Source organism: Ranitomeya imitator, chromosome 4 (genome assembly GCF_032444005.1).
Source record: "Ranitomeya imitator isolate aRanImi1 chromosome 4, aRanImi1.pri, whole genome shotgun sequence".
Taxonomy (NCBI): Eukaryota; Metazoa; Chordata; class Amphibia; order Anura; family Dendrobatidae; genus Ranitomeya; species Ranitomeya imitator.
The window spans coordinates 10,357,184-10,379,744 of NC_091285.1; the positions used below are offsets into that span (position 1 = coordinate 10,357,184).

The 22,561-nt window shown below is 44.5% G+C and overlaps 1 pseudogene; it reads right to left on the reverse strand.

Annotated features, from left to right (window-relative positions):
• Positions 1 to 5,100: 5,100 nt before the first annotated feature.
• Positions 5,101 to 7,272, reverse strand: LOC138673839 (E3 ubiquitin-protein ligase TRIM39-like; annotated as a pseudogene).
• Positions 7,273 to 22,561: the final 15,289 nt, after the last annotated feature.

Consider the following 22,561-nt stretch of genomic DNA (forward strand, 5'->3'; position numbering starts at 1 on the left):
TTAGGCTGGACATACAGTAGATAACTGGTGGTCAAGGGCTCATTTGGCCTTCTGATATCTCTCCTGACTCCCCCTACACAATAATATTCAGCTCAGTTGAGTTATCATGTATTTTCAAAGGGAATCGGAGAGAAAGCCACTGCGAAATGTCTCTGGCAACTAATTTCGAGCATCGCGATTCCTGTTTGCACAGGACAATACACCGCCGAGAATGATGATCTTTTGTGCTGCACAAAAAATCATTTCACCCGATCAACGAGCATTTTGCTTATTCATCAGGTGATCGGCAGCCTGTTCACAGGACAAGATTATGAAACGATAGATTATAACAACAGTCGCTCATGATTATCTTAACCCCTTAAGCCCCAAGGGTGGTTTGCACGTTAATGACTGGGCCAATTTTTACAATTCTGACCACTGTCCCTTTATGAGGTTATAACTCTGGAACGCTTCAACGGATCCCGGTGATTCTGACATTGTTTTCTCGTGACATATTGGGCTTCATGACTGTGGTAAAATTTCTTTGACATTACCTACGTTTATTTGTGAAAAAAATGAAATATGGTGAAAATTTCGCAATTTTCCAACTTTGAATTTTTATGCCCTTAAATCACAGAGATGTGTGACACAAAATACTTAATAAGTAACATTTCCCACATGTCTACATTACATCAGCACAATTTTGGAACCCAAATTTTTTTTCCGTTAGGGAGTTATAAGGGATAAAAGTTGACCAGCAATTTCTCATTTTTACAACACCATTTTTTTTAGGGACCACATCACATTTGAAGTCATTTTGAGTGGTCTATATGATAGAAAATGCCCAAGTGTGACAGCATTCTAAAAATTGCACCCCTCAAGGTGCTCAAAACCACATTCAAGAAGTTTATTAACCCTTCAGGTGTTTCACAGGAATTTTTGGAATGTTTAAAAAAAATTAACATTTAACTTTTTCACAAAAAATTTAATTCAGCTCCAATTTGTTTTATTTTACCAAGGGTAACAGGAGAAAATGGATGTCAAAAGTTGTTGTACAATTTGTCCTGAGTACGCTGATACCCCATATGTGGGAGTAAACCACTGTTTGGGCGCATTGCAGAGCGCGTAAGGGAAGGAGCGCCATTTGACTTTTCAATGCAAAATTGACTGGAATTGAGATGGGACGCCATGTTGCGTTTGGAGAGCCACTGATGTGCCTAAACATTGAAACCCCCCACAAGTGACACCATTTTGGAAAGTAGACCCCCTAAGGAACTTATCTAGATGTGTGGTGAGCACTTTGACCAACCAAAGTGCTTCACAGAAGTTTACAATGCAGAGCCGTAAAAATAAAAAATCATATTTTTCACAAAAATGATCTTTTCCCCCCAAAGTTTTTATTTTCCTAAGGGTAAGAGAAGAAACTAGACCCCAAAAGTTGTTGTCCAATTTGTCCTGAGTATGCTGATACCCCATATGTGGGGGTAAACCACTGTTTGGAAGCATGGCAGATATTGGAAGGGAAGGAGCGCCGTTTGACTTTTCAATGCAAAATTGACAGGAATTGAGATGGGACGTCATGTTGTGTTTGGAGAGCCACTGATGTGCCTAAACATTGAAACCCCCCACAAGTGACACTATTTTGGAAAGTAGAACCCCTAAGGAACTTATCTAGATGTGTGGTGAGCACTTTGACCCACCAAGTGCTTCACAGAAGTTTATAATGCAGAGCCGTAAAAATAAAATATATTTTTTCACAAAAATGAACTTTTCGCCCCAATTTTTTATTTTCCCAAGGGTACCAGAAGAAATTGTACCCCAAAAGTTGTTGTGCAATTTGTCCTGAGTACACTGATGCCCCATATGTGGCGGTAAACCACTGTTTGGGCACACGGCAGAGCTCGGAAGGGAAGGAGCGCCGTTTGACCTTTCAATACAAAATTGTCTGGAATTGAGATGGGACGCCATGTTGCGTTTGGAGAGCCCCTGATGTGCCTAAACATTGAAACCCCCCACAAGTGACACCATTTTTGAAAGTAGACCCCCTAAGGAACTTATCTAGATGTGTGGTGAGAGCTTTGAACCCCCAAGTGTTTCACTAGTTTATAACGCAGAGCCGTGAAAATAAAAATTCTTTTTTTTTCCACAAAAATTATTTTTTAGCCCCCAGTTTTGTATTTTCCCAAGGGTAACAGGAGAAATTGGACCTCAAAAGTTGTTGTCCAATTTGTCCTGAGTACGCTGAGACTCTATATGTGGGGGGAACCACCGTTTGGGCACATGGCAGAGCTCGGAAGGGAAAGAGCGCCATTTGGAATACAGACTTAGATGGATTGGTCTGCAGGCGTCACGTTGCATTTGCAGACCCCCTGATGTACCTAAACATTAGAAACCCCCACAAGTGACCCCATATTGGAAACTAGACTCCCAAGGAACTTATCTAGATGTGTTGTGAGAACTTTGAACCCCCAAGTGTTTCACTACAGTTTATAACGCAGAGCCGTGAAAATAAAAAAAAAATTTCCCACAAAAATGTTTTTTTAGCCCCCCAAATTTTTATTTTCCCAAGAGTAATAAGAGAAATTGGAAGAGTTGTTGTCCAGTTTGTCCCGAGTACGCTGATACCCCATATATTGGGGTAAACCCCTGTTTGGGCACACGGAAGAGCTCGGAAGGGAAGGAGCACTGTTTTACTTTTTCAACGCAGAATTGGCTGGAATTGAGATCGGACGCCATGTCGTGTTTGGAGAGCTCTGATGTGCCTAAACAGTGGAAATCCCCAATTGTAACTGAAACCCTAACCCAAACACACCCCTAACTCCAACACACCCCTAACTCTAATCCCAACCGTAAATGTAATCCAAACCCCAACCCTAACTTTAGCCCCAACCCTAACTGTAGCCCTAACCCTAACTTTAGTCCCAACCCTAACTGTAGCCCTAACCCTAACTTTAGCCCCAACCCTAACCCTAACTTTAGCCCCAACCTTAACCCTAACGTTAGCCCCAGCCCTAACCCTAACTTTAGCCCCAACCCTAACTGTAGCCCTAACCCTAGCCCCAACCCTAACCCTAGCCCCAACCCTAACCGCAACCCTAACCCTAGACATAACCCTAGCCCTAATCCTAGCCCTAACCCTAATTTTTCCATATATTGGTCCACAGAGTCATGTGAGGTCTTGTTTTTGCGAGACGAGTTGACGTTATTATTGGCAACATTTTCGGGCACGTGACATTTTTTGATAGCTTTTTATTCCGATTTTTGTGAAGCAGAATGACCAAAAACCAGCTATTCATGAATTTCTTTTGGGGGAGGCGTTTATACCGTTCCGCGTTTGGTAAAATTGATAAAGCAGTTTCATTCTTCGGGTCAGTACGATTACAGCGACACCTCATTTATATCATTTTTTATGTTTTGGCGCTTTTATACGATAAAAACTATTTTATAGAAAAAAATAATTATTTTTGCATCGCTTTATTCTGAGGACTATAACTTTTTTATTTTTTTGCTGATGATGATGTATGGTGGGTCATTTTTTGCAGGACAAGATGACATTTTCAGCAGTAGCACGGTTATTTATATCCGTCTTTTTGATCGCGTGTTATTTCACTTTTTGTTTGGCGGTATGATAATAAAGCGTTGTTTTTTGCCTCGTTTTTTTTTTATGGTGTTCACTGAAGGGGTTAAATAGTGGGACAGTTTTATAGGTCAGGTCGTTACGGACGCGGCGATATTAAATATGTGTACTTTTATTGTTTTTTTATTATTATTTAGATAAAGAAATGAATTTATGGGAACAATATTTTTTTTTCTTTATTTAGGAATTTTTTTTTTTTTTTACACATCTAAATATTTTTTTTTTACATTATCACATTGTCCCAGGGGGGACATCACTATATAGTGACAGATTGCTGATCTGACACTTTGCTGTGCACTGTGTCAGATCAGGGATCTGATGTGCACTGCTCCAGGCTTACAGGCGCCTCCTCTGAGCAGGCACTTGTATGCCAGCTCCCTGCAGGACCCGGATGCAGCCCCGTGGCCATTTTGGATCCGGGGCCTGCAGGGAGGAGACGCTCGGTACAAGATGAGCACATCGCCTTGTATCGAGGGTCTCAGGGAAGCCCGCAGGGAGCCACCTCCCTGTGCGATGCTTCCCTATGCCCCCGGAACGCTGCGATCATATTTGATTGCAGTGTTCCGGGGGTTAATGTGCGAAGAGCGGTCCGTGACCGCTCCTGGCACATAGTGCCGGATGTCAGCTGCGATAGCTGACACCAGGCCGCGATCAGCCGCGCTCCCCCCGTGAGCGCGGCCGATTGCATATGACGTACTATCCCGTCACTGGGAATTAAGTCCCAGGTCACCTCGATGGGATAGTACATCATATGGGATTAAGGGGTTAACTCAACCGATGGCTAATCCTGCTAATATCAGCAGATTCAGCCCGTAGATTGGAGCTTGCGAGCACCAGGACCCTCACTCCTCTTGGTATCTGTTGAATGATGTGTTATTCTGTTATATTTTTATTGTCTGTACAAACCCCCTCAGAATTGTAAAATAAATGGAAATAAAAATTAGTATTATTAATATCTGCCCTTAGTCACTGGCTTTCCCTCTCTGGTGGAGAAAATTGCACAGGAGCCCACGCCATTTGTTTCCGTGAATTAATCCTTTAATTTAACAACTTCAGCTCCAAAATTTTGCACACACACTCTACTAACATTATTAGTGAGGAATATATAAAATATAATGGATATGCAATGGTTTACTGTATGTAACCATGTGTCATATCCTGTCGGGTTCAGTAATGATTTAGCAAAAGTCGGCAATTGAATTATCGGCTATTCTGCTATCTAACTCTCTATGAAATATAAATATATATATATATATATATATATATATGTGTCAATGACATATATATATACTGTATGTATATATATAGACTATATATATGTTTTCACGCAGCGCACCCTCCGGCCTTACACTTATTAAACCGAAGCAATTTTCAATCAATGACAGCAACTTTGGTCCAAACGCAAGTGATAACAGGAACACCGGAGAAAAACAATGAGAAATCTCCAACAAGGGAATGGTCTCAATGGTGGCCACAGACAAGTCTTATCTCCTTTTCCTTTCCTTCTTCTGTAGTTTTGTGTTTTGATGTGTCCTGATCAATATTAGCAGCATGTCCAACTCCTCCATGATGGCACAAAGGTGAGACCGATGTAAAGAGTCTGTGATGAATATTATGTGGCCGGCGTCATCATCCAGCATAACCGGTGTGGCAGTGATCAGTGATGTTTGCATAAAATAATAAATTCTACGAGAACGCCTTTAAGAGAAACAATCAATACACTGTTATGTAGGAAAATCACTGTAATTGTGTAAGAAGGCTAAAGAGATCCCTAACACTGCTGAATCTGATAGGCTGAATAGTCCACCAATTAGATATCATTTCTCACAGCTTTCCTAATATCTTTATAGAACTTTTATATAACCATAACGCAGCATGAAGGGGCTCGGAGAAGGCGGCAGTGAAGGTGTGTAAGTGTCTGATGGGGTCACACAGCTCATAAAAGGACAACTGCCCGGCCTCATAATCCAGATATATCCTGAACCGATCACTGGAGATCTGGTGAGGTAACGGGATATCATTACTGTCATATCTCACTGAACACTGATTATTATACCCCAGTTCTCCATGTAAACACCAGGACTTGTTATTATCTCCAATGCGTGACTGGCGCCCCCTCCTGTCTATACTGGGGTAACACATCCCCACCTTCCAGAGCCCTGACACACTGATCTCCACATCCCAGTAATGTCGTCCTGAGGTAAATCTCCTCCCGCTCATCACCTGATTATACTGGAATCTCTCCGATGTTTCTGGACGATTCTCTGTTATTAGTGTCCAGGTCGTCTGATATAAGGAGATTATTAGCAGCCGTGTTTACATCCAGTAATATGTCTGTAGGATCCTGAACATGGAAGATCACATTTATATCTCTTATTATATCAGACAATGTGTGTGATATGTGTGAGATCAGCTCCGCACCCCGATCACCTCCATCATGTCCTCCAGTGTCCTCATCACCTCCATGTCCTCCTGTGTCCTCATCACCTCCATCATGTCCTCCTGTGTCCTCATCACCTTCATCATGTCCTCCTGTGTCCTCATCACCTCCATCATGTCCTCCTGTGTCCTCATCACCTCCATCATGTCCTCCTGTGTCCTCATCACCTCCATCATGTCCTCCTGTGTCTTCATCACCTCCATCATGTCCTCCTGTGTCCTCATCACCTCCATCATGTCCCCCTGTGTCCTCATCACCACCATCATGTCCTCCTGTGGCCTCACCACCTTCCTCCACTTCACGATCACACAAGTCACCGGTGTCTGGATCCTGTAAGACAGTCAGTGGATCAGTCATGTTACACAGCTCCTCAATGTGTCTCATCTTCCTGGACAGCTCGTCCTTCTTTATTTCCAGCTTCTGGATCACATCAGACAGTGACAGTGACTCTTCCTTCTCCCGCCTGGAGATGTCACTCAGGACCTTCTTCTCCAGGTCGTCCACCCGTCTCCTGATGTCTATAAACAGGGCAGTGACTCTCTTGGCTTCTCCAGCTGCTTTTTCTTGAGCTTTTCTCCTGCGCTCCTCCAGACTCCAGACTCTTTCCTCGGTTTTCTTCCTCTTTGTGATCAGTTTCTGGAGAACATTTCTCTGTTTTTTTCTTCTTTTTCTCAGAGACCTCCTCCAGCATCTCCATCCAATGTCCCCGATGTTCTCCGGCCAAACTGCAGGACACGCAGATACAAGCAGCGTCCTCAGTGCAGTAATACTTTAGGAGCTCTTTATGGACAGAACATTTCCTATTCTTTAGAGAAGTGCTGGGATCAGTGAGGACGTGTTCTGGTCCTTTGCTGTGAACTCTCAGGTGTTTCTCACACAGAGATGCCTCACATAACAGACAGGATTTAACAGCAGGTTCAGGAGATTCCACACAGTAAGTGCAGCGGATCCCGGTGATCTCCTCCTGATGTGGCTGAGTAGACTGGAGATGTTCTGATACATTTTGTAGAGTTATGTTCCTTATCAGTGCCGGTCACTCTTGAAACTCTTCTCTACATTCAGGACAATTATAAACTCCAGACTTGTCCCGTGTATTCAGGAATTGATCAATACAGACCCGGCAGAAGTTGTGTCCACATCTCAGGGTTACAGGATCCGTATACAGGGTCAGACAGATCGAGCAGTCCAGGTCGTCTCTCAGATCAGCAGAAGCCATGGCTGACGCTACTTAGGAGAGTAACCAAATGTGACCGATGTTACTGGCTGCAAGGTGTAGGGGGTGTGGGGTCTGAGTGGGACCCTAACCAGGTAACCACGATTACAACTATGGTGGCACACCCTAATAGGAGAACCTCAGCAGATGACCGTGCTGTTACTAAAAAAAATCTCTATGCAAAAACCAGCACTGATATTACTGCGATATGGTGATCATATATAGTGGTAGATACCAGTCCTGCAGAACATGTAAGAGATCACAACACAGTTACAGATGGTGACTTACAGGTGACGTTGTTTCTGGTGGCGTCATTCACTTTTCCCGTCTTTTCCATCTGGCCCAGACCGACATGACAACTTCGTCCAGCCAGGACTCGGCTGCAGAGATTACAACAAAGACACATTTGACTTCTCACATTTCCAGCATTGTCCCCACCTATCACCAACCTCTCTCAGACTCCTTATCCTGCTGATACCCCAATAATGAGCCTCTCCTGCCATATGTGTCCCTATTACTGCACTTACTGTGTGCCCTCTAGATGGTAAACAAACCTCTAGAATATAATAATGCCCTGTGCACGTGCCCTAGAAAACAGTGCCCACATTTTGCCCCCTAGAAAGTAATAATGCCTCTGTGTGCCTTTTACAGTCACAATTACCTGAGTGCCCATATAACAATAAGTGCCCACTTAACATTTAAAAATGTTCTGAGTCTTCCTCCTGTATAGATCCCCTCTGCACAGTATAATGACCCAAAACCCTATAGAAGCCCCCACACAGTATACTGACCCCTTAGTAGCCTTCAAACTGTTTGATGGCCCCCACACTGTATGATGGCCCTACATTAGCTCCCACACTATATGATAGCACCCGCAATGTACGATAGCCCCCTCAGTAGCCTCCACAGTGTATGATGGTCCCATATAAGTAGTCTCTGTGGAGACACGAGGGTCAGTGGGTGCTCTCGTCTGCTGGCCTGGCTGTCTTTAGAAAGAACTCATGGGCCAGGGCTCATCCCACTGAACGCCCGCACTCCTTTCTGGTGGGCAGAATACTACTCAGACAACACAGAGTGAGGGTAACACACTGCGGTAATACTTTATTGGATCGCCAGCAATCAATAACATATAGTACAGTCTCAGCAAGTACACAAGATGGTGCAAATGACAGAGTCTCACCTTTCCGTTAGCTCGCCACAAATTAGAACATCTGCGACTTTGGGGCATCTAGGGCCAATTACCCCAACGAGTATCACCCCGCTTTTGGGAAACACCCACAGAGAGGAGGTAGCAGCAGGCTTAGGAAGCTGAACGAGTACAGTGAGGTATGTCGCCAGGTGACCAAATTGTCCCAACGTGGGTTCTCCAAATATGTTTGTGAGTTCAGTGATCGACAGTGGATCAGATCTATATTCCACTAGTTGGAGCCATGGTTCCTTCGCTGATGTCCTGTAGAGTCTATCTATTCCACAGCTCTTATTCAGAGCATTCTTCCAATGGATTGTGGATAAGAGGAGGGAGGTAATCTTTCATTGTTTGTTCAATTAAGCTCCATATTTGTCCTCCAAGGTGTGTATACTAGTACTGATACAATATGTAAATAATATGTAATCAGCAGGCATTTTGCAGATTAACATACAACAAGAGTGAGCTTATAGGCTTATTTGAAACAATGGCTCATGTCCCTTGACCTACTGAACAAGGGAACTGTAAATGACTAGAGTCAACTTAAGGTACCGTCACACTGAACGATATCGCTAGCGATCCGTGACGTTGCAGCGTCCTGGATAGCGATATCATTGAGTTTGACAGGCAGCAGCGATCAGGATCCTGCTGTGCCATCGTTGGTCGGCGCAGAAAGTCCAGAACTTTATTTCGTCGCTGGACTCCCGCAGACATCGCCGATTCAGCGATGTCTTCACTGGTAACCAGGGTAAACATCGGGTTACTAAGCACAGGGCTGCGCTTAGTAACCCGATGTTTACCCTGGTTACCAGCGTAAACGTAAAAAAACCCATACACTACATACTTACATTCCGTGTCTGTCCCCCGGCGCTGTGCTTCTCTGCACTGACTGTGCTTTCCGGCTGTCCGGCGCTCACACAGTGCAGAGAAGCACAGCGCCGGGGGACAGACACGGAATGTAAGTATGTAGTGTTTTTTTTCTTTTTACGTTTACGCTGGTAACCAGGGTAAACATCGGGTTACTAAGCGCGGCCCTGCGCTTAGTAACCCAATGTTTACCCTGGTTACCAGGGGACTTCGGGATCGTTGGTCGCTGGAGAGCCGTCTGTGTGACAGCTCTCCAGCGACCAAACAGCGACGCTGCAGCGGTCGACATCGTTGTCGGTATCGCTGCAGCGTCGCTTAGTGTGACGGTACCTTTAGAGACTCATTTGAAACAATGGCTCATGTCTCTTGACCTACTGAACAAGGGAACAATACATCTGACATAATTAATTATTCACCCCTGTACCAGTGGCCAGGGTGATGTTGTGTCCTGACAGCCTCCTTACAGTATAATGCACCATATGGTCCTCCATATAGTATAATGCACTACATAGTCCACCATATAGTATAATGCACTACCCATAGCCCTCTATGTAGTATAATGCTTTCCCCATAGCAATCCATATTGTATGATACACTCCCCACACTCCTCCATATAGTATAATGCACTCCCCATAGTCCTCCATACATGATAATGCACTCCCTATAGCCATAGTCCTGCATATAGCATAATGCAGCCCCCATAGTACTCCATATGGTATAGTGCAACTCCCAGTCCTCCATATAGTGTAATGCACTCCCAATAGTCCTTCATCTTGGATAATGCACTCCCTATAGCAGGGGTCCCCAACTCCAGTCCTCAAGGCCCACCAATATGTCATGTTTTCAGGATTTCCTTAGTCTTGCCCAGGTAATAATTGCATCACCTGTGCAATGCAAAGGAAATCCTGAAAACATGACCTGTTGGTGGGCCTTGAGGGCTGGAGTTGGGGACCTCTGCCCTATAGTACTCCATATAGTATCATGCACTTCCCATAGTCCTCCATACAGTATCATGCACTCCCCATCGTCCTCAATATAGGATAATGCACTCCCCATAGTCGTCCATATTATTATTATTATTATTATTATTATACATTTTTATAGCGCCATTTATTCCATGGCGCTTTACATGTGAATACGGGGCAAATATAGACAAATACATTAAACATGAGCAGATAACAAGGCACACGAGTACATAAGGAGGGAGGACCCTGCCCGCGAGGGCTCACAGTCTGCAGGGGGTGGGTGAGGATACACTAGGAGAGGGAAGAGCTGGCTGTGCGGCTGTTCAGTAGGTTGAGGATCACTGCAGGCTGTAGGCTTGTCGGAAGAGATGAGTCTTCAGGTTCTTTTTGAAGGTTTCTATGGTAGGCGCAAGTCTGATGTGTTGGGGTAGAGAGTTCCAGAGTATGGGGGAAGCACGGGAGAAGTCTTGGATGCGGTTATGGGAAGAAGAGATGAGAGGGGAGTAGAGAAGGAGGTCTTGGGAGGACCGGAGGTCGCGTGTAGGTAGGTACCGGGAGACCATGTCACAGATGTATGGAGGAGACAGGTTGTGGATGGCTTTGTATGTCAGTGTGAGGGTTTTGAACTGGAGTCTCTGGGCGATAGGAAGCCAGTGAAGGGCTTGACACAGGGGAGAGGCTGGGGAATAGCGGGGGGACAGGTGGATTAGTCGGGCAGCAGAGTGTAGGATGGATTGGAGTGGTGCCAGAGTGCTAGAGGGGAGTCCAGAGAGTAGGAGGTTGCAGTAGTCGAGGCGGGAGATGATAAGGGCATGCACTAGCGTTTTTGCAGTGTTGCGGTCAAGGAAAGCACGGATCCGGGAAATATTTTTGAGTTTGAGACGACAGGAGGAGGCAAGGGCTTGGATATGTGGCTTGAAAGAGAGGGCAGAGTCGAGGATCACCCCGAGGCACCGGGCGTGTGGGACTGGGGATAGTGAGCAGCCATTGACATTGATGGATAGGTCTGGTGGAGGGGTAGAGTGAGATGGGGGAAAGATGATGAATTCTGTTTTGTCCATGTTCAGTTGTAGAAAGCGAGCAGAAAAGAAGGCTGAAATGGCAGACAGACAGTGCGGGATTTTGGTAAGCAAGGAGGAGAGGTCAGGTCCGGAGAGGTAGATCTGCGTGTCGTCAGCGTAGAGATGGTACTGCATACCGTGGGATTCTATGAGCTGTCCCAGGCCGAAAGTGTAGATGGAGAAGAGTAGGGGTCCTAGAACAGAGCCTTGAGGAACACCGACTGACAAGGGGCGAAGTGAGGAGGTGGTGTGGGGGAGGGAGACACTGAATGTTCGGTCTGTCAGATATGACGAGATCCAGGAAAGGGCCAAGTCTGTGATGCCAAGGGATGAGAGGATTTGTAGCAAAAGGGAGTGGTCTACAGTGTCAAAGGCAGAAGACAAGTCCAGGAGAAGGAGGACAGAGTAGTGTCGCTTGCTCCTGGCAGTTAGTAGGTCATTGGTGACTTTAGTTAGGGCAGTTTCAGTTGAGTGATGGGAACGGAAGCCTGATTGTAACCGATCAAAGAGGGAGCAGGAGGAGAAGTGGGAGGACAGTTCAAGATGGACGTGTTGCTCCAGCAATTTGGAGGCGTAAGGGAGAAGAGATATCGGGCGATAGCTAGACACAGAGGATGGGTCGAGGGAGGGCTTTTTGAGGATGGGTGTGATCTTGGCATGCTTGAAGGATGAGGGAAAGACACCTGTTGTGAGTGAGAGGTTGAAGAGGTGCGTTAGGGTTGGGATGAAGACCGTGGAAAGGTTAGGGATGAGGTGGGATGGGAGCGGGTCAAGCGTGCAGGTGGTGAGGTGTGATCTTGACAGGAGGGTGGAGAGCTGATCTTCTGTCATGGTGGAGAAGCTGGTTTTGGAGGAGCAGGGTTGAGCAGCTAAGAGGGGCAGTGGGCGCTGTGGGCCAAAGCTTTCTCTGATCGTATCGATCTTCTGTTTAAAGAAAGAGGCGAAGTCATCAGCAGAAATGAGGGGGGAAGGAGGAGGTGCGGGGGGACGGAGTAGAGAATTGAAAGTGTTGAAAAGCTGTTTAGGGTTGTGGGACAGGGAGGATATGAGGGATGAGAAGTAAGTTTGTTTTGCGGCAGTGAGCGCAGACTTGAAGCTGGCGAGGGACTGCTTGTATGCAGTGAAGTGGTCGGCAGAGTGGGATCGCTTCCATCTCCGCTCAGCAATCCTGGAAGCCCGTCTCAATTCTTTGGTCAGGCTGGTCAGCCAGGGCTGCCTGTTAATTGTACGAGTTTTACTATGCATGAGTGGGGCGGCCGAATCGAGTGTTGTTGTTATTGTGGTGTTATAAAAAGTGGCAGCAGCATCTGTGTCATGGAGGGAAGCTATGTCTGTGAGAGGGAGAAGGGACTCATATAGGATAGTGCACTTCCCATAGTACTCCACACAGTATAATGCACTCCCTAGTCCTCTATATAGTATAATGCACTCCCCATAGTTCTCCATATAGGAGAAAAAACCAACAAAAATATATTCTAGAACCCTTTCAAGCTCAAAAAAACCAAAAAAAACAGGATTCATAAAAAATAACCTTTATTAATATATACTACTAAAACACTCTAATCATTAAAACACAATAACAGAAATGTGCCTATATGGTCCTAGAGCGACACTATGCTTTGTCCTACCTGGCAGCGGGGGTTGGCACCCTAAATTACGCTTGGCGCCCCCACTCCACGGCGGCTCGCCCTCAGAATCCCTAGAGATCCCTACGATACAGAAAACCTGGAGCAACCTAATAAATGCCTAACGGACAAACCCTACCTGACAGTGGAGGTTGGCACCCTACTTTGAAACGGTTGGCGCCCCCACTCAGCGTCGACTTACCCTAGGATCCCTCAAAAAATCCCTACAATGGAGATAAAGATCAGAAAAATGTCCCAATACACCCTGATAACCACAAAAATAAATAAAAAATGTGAAACAAAAACATAAAAAAAATAACCTAACCAGATAATGTAGTGTAATAGAGAGATCAGTATATCACAGATTGGGCTTCAGTCTACAAAATCGGATATGCCCAGCTAGCAAATGGTATATCAGGATGCAGTAAATAAATCTCACATCATCAAAAAAAAAATAAAAAAGATGATAACATATCCAATAGGGGGACACATTTATATCATAAAGTTAATCAGTATATGATTATGTTAGCGAGACACAATCGTCTCTAGCCGAACAGGCAATATACAAATGTTTAAAGAATTTGCCCAAAAGGCCCCCTCATATGGACAAAAAAAGGCTATTATATCAATCTCCGATAATGCAAGTACCCACGGCAATAATAAAGTGTGAAGTGCCAAATTTGAAAAAGGGGCAAAGGACCGATAATTATAACAGTGTTATCGTCACAAGAAGCCCCGTAATGACTCAGACTTGTCCCTTAATAATAAAGGGTGCAGAAACAATAATTGGTGAACACCTTGGCGACATCAGACACGGCAGGGACACACCTATTGCGAGACATATTAATCATGACCATGGTGGTGACCCTAATTGTCTTCTGTTTAGGGCTATTGAGGTGATCCCCCCCTCAGTGAGGCTGGGCGATTGGGACAAGAGGATTCTACAACGTGAGACAAGGTGGATCTATTTATTGAGATCCATGAGCCCCCTTGGTCTCAACGAACAATTGACCTTTACTAGTTTTATTTAGTCACCTTTTTCTTGTTTTTGTTCTGGTTATTATGAAAACTTCTATGTATGCCATGTATATTTATACATTAATGTATTATTCATCACTATTTATGATGTGTTATATCTTAGTATATATCTTTTTCTCTTTTCATTTTTTTATGTTTTGTCTCGTGTCATCTTTTTGTGTTTTTTGCTGTGATGGTACTTTTTTGTGTTCATTTATCATTTACGTCTGTACCTTGCTCTCCTTTAGCCTTAATTTAACATCATTCTAGCTACAAAATTACATGTGAATTGGGTCTCTATTTATTATGTATGTTATCGGTCTATTCCATGTTGAGGATTTTGTAGCACATTAGCGCTCCACTTTCCAAGGTGACTATTATGTCATGACCGAGGGACCCATGCCTTGGCATTTTGTTGTTATTATGTTCGTGTGTCTTCCCTTTTTCTTCCTAACCACCATTATGCTATTGGGATGAGACCTTAGTCTGCTAGCGCGTGTCACATGATTTCCATTTTGGCGCATGTGCGTCTTAACTTTCTGGTGTGGAACGCATTAGTGCGCTCCATTGTTCTAGCGACCGCTACGTCATCTCTATGTTACCGTCCCTTGACGCATGCGCTATTCACCTTTCGGGTATGGAGCGCATGGTTGCGTTCCAAGTCGCGACTGTTACGTCACCACTATGTTACCGCGCCTTGACGCATGCGCGATTCATCTTTCGGGTATGGAGCGCATGGTTGCGTTCCAAGTCGCGACTATTACGTCACCACTATGTTACCGCGCCTTGACGCATGCGCGATTCATCTTTCGGGTATGGAGCGCATTGTTGCGTTCCAAGTCTCGAGCGACTGTTACGTCATCACTATGTGACTACGGCTAGCTGGCGCGTCTGACACGCTGCTTTCATTTCCGGTAAGCCCGGTTTTTAAATGGGCTTTGGGTGAGTCTTTCCACAGCTTGGATTACTCGTGCTGCTGACCCCTGATGAACCCCCTTGCAACAATGGGGGGGGAAACGCATCGGGCATTGTTTTGGGGATAAGATTTTGATCGAGTGCTGCTTTTGTCATCTCTGTATCATCATCTCCTATGGCGTCACCCGGATTTCGGGTTCTCGTGCCGCAGCTCACAGATGAGTATCTTTAATCTTTATTTTTTTTTTGATGATGTGAGATTTATTTACTGCATCCTGATATACCATTTGCTAGCTGGGCATATCCGATTTTGTAGACTGAAGCCCAATCTGTGATATACTGATCTCTCTATTACACTACATTATCTGGTTAGGTTATTTTTTTTATGTTTTTGTTTCACATTTTTTATTTATTTTTGTGGTTATCAGGGTGTATTGGGACATTTTTCTGATCTTTATCTCCATTGTAGGGATTTTTTGAGGGATCCTAGGGTAAGTCGACGCTGAGTGGGGGCGCCAACCGTTTCAAAGTAGGGTGCCAACCTCCACTGTCAGGTAGGGTTTGTCCGTTAGGCATTTATTAGGTTGCTCCAGGTTTTCTGTATCGTAGGGATCTCTAGGGATTCTGAGGGCGAGCCGCCGTGGAGTGGGGGCGCCAAGCGTAATTTAGGGTGCCAACCCCCGCTGCCAGGTAGGACAAAGCATAGTGTCGCTCTAGGACCATATAGGCACATTTCTGTTATTGTGTTTTAATGATTAGAGTGTTTTAGTAGTATATATTAATAAAGGTTATTTTTTATGAATCCTGTTTTTTTCTCCATATAGGATAATGCACTCCTCATAGTCCTTCATATACTATAATGCACTCCCCATAGTTCTCCATATAGGATAATGCACTCCTCATAGTCCTTCATATACTATAATGCACTCCCTATAGTTCTCCATATAGGATAATGCACTCCTCATAGTCCTTCATATACTATAATGCACTCCCAATATTCCTCTATATAGTGTAATGTACTCCATAATCCTCAATATAGTATAATGCACTCCCCATAGTCTTCGGTACAGTATAATGCATTCCCTATAGTCCTCCATATAGGATAATGCACTCCCCATAGTCCTACATATAGGATAATGAACTCCCCATAGTCCTCCATATAGGATAGTGTACACCCCATAGTCCTCCATATAGGATAGTGTACACCCCATAGTCCTCCATACAGTATAATGCACTCCCTATAGTCATCCATATACACTGCTCAAAAAAATAAAGGGAACACTTAAAACAACAGAATCTAACTCCAAGTGAATCAAACTTCTGTGAAATCAAACTGTCCGCTTAGGAAGTAACACTGATTGACAATGAATTTCACATGCTGTTGTGCAAATGGAATAGACAACAGATGGAAATTATTGGCAATTATCAAGACACCCTCAATAAAGGAGTGGTTCTGCCGGTGGGGACCACAGACCACATCTCAGTACCAATGCTTTCTGGCTCATGTTTTGGTCACTTTTGAATGTTGGTTGTGCTTCCACACTTGTGGTAGCATGAGACGGACTCTACAACCCACACAAGTGGCTCAGGTAGTGCAGCTCATCCAGGATGGCACATCAATGCAAGCTGTGCCAAAAAGGTTTGCTGTCTCTGTCAGCGTAGTTTCCAGAGGCTGAAGGCGCTACCAGGAGACAGGCCAGTACACCAGGAGATGTGGAGGGGGCCGCAGGAGGGCAACAACCCAGCAGCAGTACCGCTACCTCCGCCTTTGTGCAAGGAGGAACAGGAGAAGCACTGCCGAGGCCTGCAAAATGACCTCTAGCAGGCCACAAATGTGTATGTGTCTGCACAAACGGTCAGAAACTGACTCCATGAGGATTTTCTGAGGGCCTGACATCCACAGATGGGGATTATGCTCACAGCCCAACACCATATAATAATAATAATAATAATTTTGCCAGACACTTGGAATTTGCCACAGAACACCAGGATTAGCAAATTCGCCACTGGCGCCCTGTGCTCTTCACAGATGAACGCAGGTTCACACTGAGCACATATGACAGACGTGACACAGTCTGGAGATGCCGTGGAGAGCGATCTGCTGCCTGAAACATCCTTCAGCATGACCGGTTTGACAGTGGGTCAGTAATGGTGTGGGGTGGCATTTCTTTGATGGGCCGCACAGCCCTCCATGTGCCCGCCAGAGGTAGCCTGACTGCCATTAGGTACCGAGATGAGATCCTCAGCCCCCTTGTGAGACCATATGCTGGTGCGGTTGGCCCTGGGTTCCTCCTAATGCAGGACAATGCCAGACCTCATGTGGCTGGAGTATGTCAGCAGTTCCTGCAAGATGAAGGCATTGAAGCTATGGACTGTCCCGCCCGTTCCCCAGACCTGAATCCGATTGAACACATCTGGGACATCATGTCTCGCTCCAGTCACCAACGTCATGTTGCACCACAGACTGTCCAGGAGTTGGTGGATGCTTTAGTCCAGGTCTGGGAGGAGATCCCTAAGGAGACCATCCACCGCCTCATCAGGAACATGCCCAGGCTTTGTAGGGAGGTCATACAGGCACGTGGAAGCCACATACAATACTGACCATATCTTCCTTGTCATGAGGCATTTCCACTGAAGTTGGATCAGCCTGTAATTTGATTTTCCACTTTGATTTTGAGCATCATTCCAAATCCAGACCTCCGTGGGATATTCATTTTGATTTACTTTGATAATTGTTATGTTTTATTGTTATGGACACATTCCACTATGCAATGAATAAAAATTTGGAACTGGAATATTTCATTCAGAGATATCTAGGATGTGGTACTTTAGTGTTCCCTTTATTTTTTTGAGCATTGTAGTATGATGCACTCCCCATAGTCCTCCATATAGTATAAAGCACTCCCTAGTCCTCTATATAGTATAATGCAGTCCCCATATTTCTCCATAGAGGATAATGAACTCTTCAAAGTCCTGTATATATTATAATGCACTACCCATTGTCCTCTATATAGTGTAATGCACTCCCTAATCCTCCATATAGGATAATGCACTTGCCATAGTCCTCCATGTAGAATAATGCACTCCCCATGGTCCTCCGCACAGTATAATGCACTCCCTATAGTCCTCCATATAGTATAATGCACCCTCTATAGTCCTCCATATAGGATAATGCACTCCCCATAGTCCTCCATATAAAATAATTGCGATGAACCGTCACCACCATGCCTGAGGTCACTATTACGTTGGAGGGATCACAAGATACAGTCTCCTCACCTGCACCAACATGATGTTCCACACCCCCTGGGAACATATAAGGTCAGATTGGCACAGTTTTACACAGAAACCCCCTGTCTACACAGGCCCAGGGAGGAACGGAGTGTGAGAGAATGTGGCCCACACAGTCGTTAACGTGGCACCACAGTCGCGCACAACCCTGACAGGCTGAGATGCCCCTTTCACCAGTACCAGTAAAATAGTGCCTGGTCAACCCAGTAGGACTGCCAGCAGTTCTTCATTAGATATAAGGCTTGTCTGTTAATGGGATTATATTGGGCCGGAAACCAGACCCTATAGCATGGAAAATTAAACTGAGAACACGGACACAAACGTGTGGATGCATAGATCTAGATAAAAGCGCAGCCCAAGGTTAAATTATATATACAATATATACAATGATCAGTTATAGAAACATAGGTGAAGTACAAAAGATATAAGCAGATGAAACATGTCAATTACCGGTTTGATGTTTGACTATGTGTGCTGGGCCACATGGGGGCATGGCTGCTAGCTGTCTTCTATTCCTTCCTGTTCCTTCAGGCAACTCTTAGCCCAGTGTGAACTGAGATGGATCATTACATTGGGAACGATGACACCAGACGGTTTAAACGAGTCACTTAATTTTGCTCCCTATTTATAAAGTCCCTTTTGGGATATATCCTTATGGAATATACCATCTTCCCTCCTGTATGGTTTTTAACAGTTTCTAATTTGCATGTTATTTGATGTGTGATTGTTAACCCCTTTACCCCCAAGGGTGGTTTGCACGTTAATGACCGGGCCAATTTTTACAATTCTGACCACTGTCCCTTTATGAGGTTATAACTCTGGAACGCTTCAATGGATCCTGGTGATTCTGACATTGTTTTCTCGTGACATATTGTACTTCATGACAATGGTAAAAATTATTTGATAGTACCTGCGTTTATTTGTGAAAAAAACGGAAATTTGGCGAAAATTATGAAAATTTCGCAATTTTCCAACTTTGAATTTTTATGCAATTAAATCACAGAGATATGTCACACAAAATACTTAATAAGTAACATTTCCCACATGTCTACTTTACATCAGCACAATTTTGGAACAAAAATTTTTTTTTGTTAGGGAGTTATAAGGGTTAAAAGTTGACCAGCAATTTCTCATTTCTACAACACCATTTTATTTTAGGGACCACATCTCATTTGAAGTCATTTTGAGGGGTCTATATGATAGAAAATACCCAAGCGTGACACCATTCTAAAAACTACACCCCTCAAGGTGCTCAAAACCATATTCAAGAAGTTTATTAACCCTTCTGGTGCTTCACAGGAATTTTTTGAATGTTTAAATAAAAATGAACATTTAACTTTTTTTCACAAAAAATGTAATTCAGCTCCAATTTGTTTTATTTTACCAAGGGTAACAGGAGAAAATGGACCCCAAACATTGTTGTACAATTTGTCCTGAGTATGCCAATACCCCACATGTGGGGGTAAACCACTGTTTGGGCGCATGGCAGAGCTCGGAAGCGAAGGAGTGCCATTTGACTTTTCAATGCAAAATTGACTGGAATTGAGATGGGACGCCATGTTTCGTTTGGAGAGCCCCTGATGTGGCTAAACATTGAAACCCCCCACAAGTGACACCATTTTGGAAAGTAGACCCCCTAAGGAACTTATCTAGAGGTGTGGTGAGCACTTTGACCCAACAAGTGCTTCACAGAAGTTTATAATGTAGAACCGTAAAAATAAAAAATCATATTTTTTCACAAAAATTATCTTTTCGCCCCCAATTTTTTATTTTCCCAAGGGTAAGAGAAGAAATTGGACCCCAAAAGTTGTTGTACAATTTGTCCTGAGTACGCTGATAGCCCATATGTGGGGGTAAACCACTGTTTGGGCGGATGGGAGAGCTCGGAAGGGAAGGAGCGCCGTTTGACTTTTCAATGCAAAATTGACAGGAATTGAGATGGGACGTCATGTTGCGTTTGAAGAGCCACTGATGTGCCTAAACATTGAAACCCCCCACAAGTGACACCATTTTGGAAAGTAGACCCCCTAAGGAACTTATCTAGAGGTGTGGTGAGCACTTTGACCCACCAAGTGCTTCACAGAAGTTTATAATGTAGAACCGTAAAAATAAAAAATCATATTTTTTCACAAAAATTATCTTTTTGCCCCCAATTTTTTATTTTCCCAAGGGTAAGAGAAGAAATTGGACCCCAAAAGTTGTTGTACAATTTGTCCTGAGTACGCGGATACCCCATATGTGGGGGTAAACCACTGTTTGGGTGGATGGGAGAGCTCGGAAGGGAAGGAGCGCCGTTTGACTTTTCAAAGCAAAATTGACAGGAATTGAGATGGGACGCCATGTTGCGTTTGAAGAGCCACTGATGTGCCTAAACATTGAAACCCCCCACAAATGACACCATTTTGGAAAGTAGACCCCCTAAGGAACTTATCTAGAGGTGTGGTGAGCACTTTGACCCACCAAGTGCTTCACAGAAGTTTATAATGCAGAGCCGTAAAAATAAAACAAAATTTTTTTCCCACAAAAATTATTTTTTTAGCCCCCAGTTTTGTATTTTCCTGAGGGTAACAGGAGAAATTGGACCCCAAAATTTGTTGCCCAATTTGTCCTGAGTGCGATGATACACCATATGTGGGGGGAACCACTGTTTGGGCACATGGGAGGGCTCAGAAGGGAAGGAGTGCCATTTGAATGCAGACTTAGATGGAATGGTCTGCAGGTGTCACATTGCGTTTGCAGAGCCCCTAATGTACCTAAACAGTAGAAACCCCCCACAAGTGACACCATTTTGGAAAGTAGACCCCCTTAGGAACTTATCTAGATGTGTGCTGAGCGCTTTGACCCACCAAGGGCTTCACAGAAGTTTATAATGGAGAGCCGTAAAAATAAAACAAAAATTTTTTCCCACAAAAATGATTTTTTAGCCCCCAATTTTGTATTTTCCCGAGGGTAAAAGGAGATATTCGACCCCACAATTTGTTGTCCAATTTGTCCTGAGTGCGCTGATACCCCATATGTGGGGGGGAACCACTGTTTGGGCGCATGGGAGGGCTCGGAAGGGAAGGAGCTCCATTTGGAATGAGAACTTAGATGGAATGGTCTGCAGGTGTCACATTGCATTTGCAGAGCCCCTAATGTACCTAAACAGTAGAAACCTCCCACAAGTGACACCATTTTGGAAACTAGACCCCCTAAGGAACTCATCTAGATGTGTTGTGATAGCTTTGAACCCCCAAGTGTTTCACTACAGTTTGTAACGCAGAGCCGTGAAAATTAAAAAAAAAAATCTTTCCCCCCAAAATTATTTTTTAGCCCCCAGTTTTGTATTTTCCCGAGGGTAACAGGAGAAATTCGACCCCAAAAGTTGTTGTCCAATTTGTCCTGAGTACGCTGATACCCCGTATGTTGGGGGAAACCAACGTTTGAGCGCATGGCAGAGCTCGGAAGGGAAGGAGCGCCATTTGGAATGCAGACTTAGATGGAATGGTCTGCAGACGTCACATTGCGTTTGCAGAACCCCTAATGTACCTAAACAGTAGAAACCCCCCACAAGTGACCCCATATTGGAAACTAGACCCCCCAGGGAACTAATCTAGATGTGTTGTGAGAACTTTGAACCCCCAAGTGTTTCACTACAGTTTATAACGCAGAGCCGTGAAAATAAAAAATCTTTTTTTTTCCCACAAAAAATATGTTTTAGCCCCGAGTTTTGTATTTTCCCAAGGGTAGCAGGAGAAATTGGACCCCAAAAGTTGTTGTCCTATTTGTCCTGAGTACGCTGATACCCCATATGTTGGGGTAAACCCCTGTTTGGGCACACGGGAGAGCTCGGAAGGGAAGAAGCACTGTTTTACTTTTTCAACGCAGAATTGGCTGGAATTGAGATCGGACGCCATGTCGCATTTGGAGAGCCCCTGATGTGCCTAAACAGTGGAAACCCCCCAATTATAACTGAAACCCTAATCCAAACACATCCTTAACCCTAATCCCAACAGTAACCCTAACCACACCTCTAACCCTGACACACCCCTAACCCTAATCCCAACCCTATTCCCAACCGTAAATGTAATCTAAACCCTAACTTTAACTTTAGCCCCAACCCAAACTGTAGCCCTAGCCCTAACCCTAGCCCTAACCCTAATCCTAACCCTAGCCCTAACCCTAGCCCTAACCCTAGCCCTAACCCTAGCCCTAACCCTAGCCCTAGCCCTAACCCTAGCCCTAGCCCTAGCCCTAACCCTAGCCCTAACCCTAGCCCTAACCCTAGCCCTAACTCTAACCCTAGCCCTAATGGGAAAATGGAAATAAATACATTTTTTTTAATTTTTCCCTAACTAAGGGGGTGATGAAGGGGGGTTTGATTTACTT